Below are 6,436 nucleotides of genomic sequence, written 5' to 3'. Positions count from 1 at the left end.
AATGCCTTTTTGTTTGTGGACTCACTCTCTCTTAATATATAGAAAAAGAATTAAAAAAAAAAAGAAAAGGAAACAAAGGAAACACTAAGGTACTGGTTTACATGCAGGAGTACACCACCAAGAGTTACATACCAGAGAGTTTTACAAAATCAAAGCCGAAATGCTTGCCAAAAGTCACACAAGCATTTAGGTATGAAACCAGTTCTCTTCACAACCAGATCCGCAAGATAAGTCCAGTGTTGACTGGCAGCCATTCTGAAGACAAAATTTTGGTAAAACTGTGAAATACTTAATTAATAAAGTTCATTTTTCTTTAACAAATATGAGTGAGTTACCAGTTTAACCACAGAAAACTCAGTGTTCAGAGAACACATTCAGTTCACCTAAATCAAAATCTCAGCTATGTGGCAACTGAAAATCTGTGGAACTATAGGTTTTTGAGAGAAATTTGGCCCTGGGTTCAAAATGCCACACAGCATTGGCAAAGCAACAATATCAAATCATGATTAACAGAATTACTCTGAACAGTAGACACAGCTTAAAATGAGGTTAAACTAGCTTTTTTCTGAAGTTTGAAGAGGGCCACAACACTTACCAGCTACCCTTAAGTAAACAGCACCTACAATACCTACAATATCTTTAGCCTTTATAATGCATAGCATTGCCTTTGTGCTAGATATCCTATTGACTCTGTGTGACTCATGTTTTATGACCTCACCAATGAGATAACACCCTCATTTGATAAAAGGCTATATCAATTAAGAAAAGCCCTGCTGTCCGATAACCTGATTAAGAGCTGAGTACTCAGGGTGGTGGTGTGAGACATTTCATTTCTAATCACTTCTGGCTTCTTGTTGAGCAGCTTTATGGAATTATCCAACCTTGGGCAAACTTTTGTATGATGCTTATTGCACCTAAAGATAAATTATCCTCTATTTGTTCAGTTTGTTGCAAGGTGGAGCCCATCTGCTTGTAGGGATCAATTTTCTAAAGGTTGAGTATCAGAAGGTTCATTTTCCTTGAGTGTCCTTAGGACTTTTGGTTTTTTGCCATCTTAAAAGAAAAAAAAAATTATGCAGAAACGAGTTTTAAGATCACAGAGGTGCATGGTGCTTTGTAGGCTCTCTGACCAGAAATGTCAGCAATTTATACCAAATTTGAAAAAAAATCCCAAATCCAGAATTGGAAGCAAGGTTTTCCTTTTTTACATAATCCTGTAACTGTAGATCATAACATATGTTCATTATTCCCACCATGTGGCCAAACCCTTCCCTCTGTAAAACTGTTGTCACACATCACTATCAGAAAGTAATGGAAAATTTGATACATATTGTGAGGGCTTAAGCATACGGATACCTATGTGAGGGCATATGTTACATATTGCAAGGGCTGATACATACTATTAGGGCTTATGCTCCTTTTTCCAAGGGTGGAAACATCTGTGGGAAAATGCCTTGTAGTTTACTTCATAGCTTGGTTCTCCTTTTGTCGCTTCCCTTTAGCTGTCTAATCTTAGGATCAATGTTGAACTTTTACTAAGACGACCCTTAAAAAGCACCTGCGTAGGAAGGAGCTGTGTCCCTTTTTTCTATTTCAGTTTAAATAAGAAAATACTTCTGATAGCACTGATGTAGATAGCAGGAGGTTTTGCTCCTTGGTAACCAGCAGTGTTTTGTGGTGGCAGCAGGAGCTCCAGGCAGTTCAGGGAGCCATTGGTGGAGCACTGGGGCTCAGGATAAGCCTGCCTCCACCTTGACTAATAATATGCAGGCAAACCAGAAAGCACTGCACTACTTCTCTCTCTCTCTCTCTCTCTCTCTCTCTCTTTTTTTTCCACCTTCCGTCCTTTAGGATTCAACACCATCTGCTTAAAACTTTCCTGTTATGGACCTGGCTTTTTTATTTCATGACCGTAGTTTAGAGAGTGTTTCTTCTGATAGCAACCCCTCACAGCTCTTTTAGAAGCCAGGAAACAACATCCTCTCTCCTAAGCAAAGATTTTGGATCAAAATTCAGTCCTCCCAGGGCCTCCCTATTTCAGTCAAAGTCCCATGTCTATTCTTAGATTAAATGTAGATTAGGTCATGTCCTTTGTCTAATTCAGAGCCTTCTTTTTTACATCTTAGCCCTTTTGTATCTTCACGTTTCCTGAAATATGTTCACTTAAACGTCATACTACCCAAGCAATGCTTAGGTGGAATAGGTATCTGAAGACATCTGACACTAGCAGCATAATTTCTTGCACAAAACCTCCCTTGGCTGACTCAGGTGATCAGAAAAGTGGTTGTCAACAGAAAAGTAGTAGTTATAACAATCTATACAACAGCTTTCAAATATTCTGTGTCCATACATCAATCATGCCTCAGTAAAATGTTTGAACAGTACGTGATTTTACAACAGTCTTCAGAATAATTTATGTGGGAGCCTGAAGGCAGAAAAGCTGATAGTGCCAGCAGTTCTTGAAGGAAGAGAGTGTCTAGAAAAGCACTTGCAGTGCTGGGAGAGCATAATGTCAGATGCAAACTACAATCTAGGTAGATCAGGCAGGCATGGGATCATTACTGGCAAAAGAGCAGACAGAAGGAACATCTTTGGGATCTCCAGAAGTGGAGCTGAGACCTCACCAAGAATGTGGGCATTACAGTCTAACAAATATTCTACCAAAAATATAAGAACCTAAAAGTATGAATAGCCAGGTGAATAGCAGAAGATGCTTAGAGAGTATTGTGAGAGCAGAGAATGTGTAAGACATTCCTCTGGGATATCTTATCCATAATTTACAATAAGCAGTTCAGAAACTTCCTGGAACACGAAAAATATCATATATTTATACACAAGGGTAAGGTACCTCATGAGCTGCCTCTTTTCCAATCTAATCAATACCAGCTCTCTCAGCCTCTCCTCACATAACAGATGCTTCTGTCCCTTAATCATCTCTGTGGCTGCTTGCTGGACTTACTCCATATCTGTCATGTACTGAGGAATCCAGAACTGCATGCAGCGCTCTGGATGTGCCTCACCAGTCCTGAGTAGAGGGAAAAAAATCCCTTCCCCTCTCAACTAGCTGGCAACACTCTGCACAGTGCAACCCAGGAGGTTGACAAGACATAATTTGTACTGGTAGTATGTGGATAGATGGAACAATATACACTAAAAGCATTCTGGGACAGAGAGCAAATGGAGTTGAAAGCTAATGAAGTAGCTCACATTGCTTGCTCTGTATGAGTACCACCCACGCCTGGGCAGCAACACAACAGAAACTGGATTCAAACTCAGGACATCAATATAAGACATGAGGCAAAAGTACGATGGATTTGTACCAAGATGCAAGAACATACAACTGTCTGGTGAAGTCAGGACCAGGCACCTCTGATTGTTTCTGTAAGTTTCGGTAAAGCTAGAGAAGTTAGTTAGCCAAGTAAAAGAAAGAAACTATTAGGATATCTCTGTTAAAGACCTTCCACAGCAGGAGAAGCTTCTGTATCAATTTGCCCCTTATTGCACAGGGAATCAACGTGAAAGCTTACCATCAAAATGCTTAGATGTTGGAAAGAAGCCTTCATTTTCCCACACCTTAAAAAGCCTCTGACCTGAGGTCATGTCTACTGAGATGTATATGATGACCGAAAGCTGGCACGTTCATAACATTCCTAGCTTGAATTAATAATGTTAGCGTAATTCAATTAAAGTTTCAATGGACCAAAAAGACAGAACCCTCTAGGAAAATCTGCCTTTTTCCAGGTGAATCCATGACCATATTTATCATGACATCCCTCCCCAAAATCCCCCCTTCACAACAGAGTGCTTTACACAAAGGTTCTGCCCCTTTGTCTCCCTGAAAACTGGAGTCTTCTTTCCTTGCTGAAGTTATCCATATCCATCTTCCGTATAGTATTTTGGCTCTGTCACATGCTCAAAGCCCCACCCCATAGGTGACTTCTTACAAGCCTTGTACAGGAAATAGCCCCCTTTAACGTGAGACTACATGAATGTAAGTCAAATTGACCAACTTTTTCAGGAAAGAGACTGTTCTATTGTCACTGTAGCTCACTTAATGCTCTGTTTGGCAGGTGCAAGTGCTTGTGGTTTAAGAGGTACTATTTCCTCAGGAAAATGCCTGATGGAAAGTGGGCAGGATGCAGGCATTTCTGTTGGTGTGTCACGGGGAAAAGGGAGCAGACAAACATTCTCAAATGCATGTATAGCTACTGGAGAAATCAGGAAACCAGACAGGGGTATTTTAACACTCCATGCCACAGTATTTTCATTTGTGTTGTTCCTTGTATGTCATCCACTTTTCTCCCTTTCCTCCCCTCTCCTTAATATACATGCAAAGGTGAAAGAAAATCTGCTCATGAATGATTTATCAAAGTGCTATGTGAGGGTCAGTCCTTCTGGTGGATTTGCAAAGCCACATGAGTTACTGGTCTTTGTCATATTCCTAAGGAGTAGTTAGTGACATAGTGATAGATTGCATTACCAGCAGTGTAAATTTTACTGTAGTCTGTGTGTGACACGGAGATTCAGATTCTCTTCCTGGTTCTGTGGTTAAGCATTTGTAAGGGACAAATTAGTAAATCAAGGTGTCAAATCAAATCTTCAGCAGCTAAAAAGGAAGTCTCTAGTTGTGTTTAAGTCACAATAAAAATGTTTTCTGGAAAATACAATACGGGAAAAAATGCAATTTATTTTTTTTTTTTGCCTGGGGGGCTATTTTAACTCTACAATATCAGCACGGGTAATTTTCCACTCCAGTTTCCTTCAGTTTGCTTCTCAGTATCCAGTTAACTCATTAAAGATGTGTTCCAGGAAACATTTCCAGATCTGGTATCTTGATTTTCTTTTTAAATCAGGGGTCCCTTAGCATTAGCACAATAGTGGAGCATATGGTCTGACAGCCTGTGGTGAGTAAGAAGGGACAAATGGGGAATGAACAAGGGTTGTTGGTCTTTCTGCTTTTGGAGAATACAGGTAAGGAAGAAATGTTGGAGACCAGGTAACTGAGGACAAATAGGACAAATTCAAAGACAGCTTTAAAAATCAAGAAAACTGGTTCAGGACTGATTTGAATTGAAAAAGGAGACCAAAACCTCTAGTAAATAGCTTGTGTATTTCTTTTTAACCAGAGAAGCTTCAAAAGTCTAAATTTTGTAGTTTCATAGAGTGGTGCATGGGTCCCTCTGCACCTTTGGGTTGGATAACTCTTCTGTGTCACTCATATGTAAAGAAAACAGTGAGATGGTTTAAAAATAAAAAATAAAAAGAAGCATGAAAGATCGTGGCTTTGGGAGGAAGAATGCCCTGCAATATCTGGACTTATTGTAATTGAGGTTTTCTTCCATCTTCCCTGTTTTGGAGTTTTTGCAAGCTATGGCCTTTGTGAGGCAGGTTTTTTTCCAAAAATGGGATTGAGAAAAGTAAGCAAAGAGTTAGAAGTTTGGTTTTCCAAAAAAGGACTTCTGCTTATCAAACAGTTTGGAAAATTAGTATGAGGCTAGTGAATTTTGATATGAAATAATGTCTTTCTGTTTCTAGTATGAGACGTGAGTAATACTATTTCTTTGTTGTGTAACGAAGCCCAAGACTGTATTTTCCTTACTGACTTATACATAGCTGATGACTCCATGCCCTTGTTTTTCATATAACTGTGACTCACTTATTAAATAATAACTTTATTTATATTATTCCTTTCATATTTTATCTCTATGTTTAGCTAAGGAGGTAACACATCATACAAGTTACCAAACAGAAAACGAGTTCAATTGACCAAATTGCACAAATTACATGAGAGAAATAAACACAAGAAATATAAGAATATGTAAAACAGGAGTTAATCTCCAGCATGCCTTAGGTGGATGCAACCCTACAATTCTTATCCAGTTTGTCCTTTGACTTTTTTGTGCCGTAGTGAAACAAAATTATTTGATACATGGGAATAATAGAATCATAGAATGCGTAAGGGACCTTTAGAGGTCATCAAGTCTAACCCCCCTGCAGTAAGCAGGGACATCTTCGCTAGATCAGGTTGCTCAGAGCCCCATCAAGCCTGACCTTGAATATCTCCAGGGATGGGCCTTCCACCACCTCCCTGGGCAACCTGTTCCAGTGATCCAACACCCACATATTGAAGAACTTTTTCCTAATATCCAACCTAAATCTCCCCTTTCTGAGTTCAAAACTATTACGCCTTGTCCTACTGTTACATGCCTTCGTGAACTGTTCTTCCCCAGCTTTCTCAGAGGCACCTTTCAGGTACTGGAAGGCTGCTATAAGGTCCCCCTGGAGCCTTCTCTTCTCCAAGCTGAACAAGCCCAACTCTCTTAGCCTGTCTTCATAGGAGAGGTGCTCAATCCCTTTGTTTTTGTGGTCCCTGTCTGTACACAGTCCAACAGGTCCATGTCCTTGCATTGAGGGCTCCAAAGCTGGACTCAGTACT

Source organism: Gallinula chloropus, assembly GCF_964237585.1.
Source record: "Gallinula chloropus genome assembly, chromosome: 4".
NCBI lineage: Eukaryota > Metazoa > Chordata > Aves > Gruiformes > Rallidae > Gallinula > Gallinula chloropus.
This window is presented reverse-complemented; position numbering follows the sequence as displayed.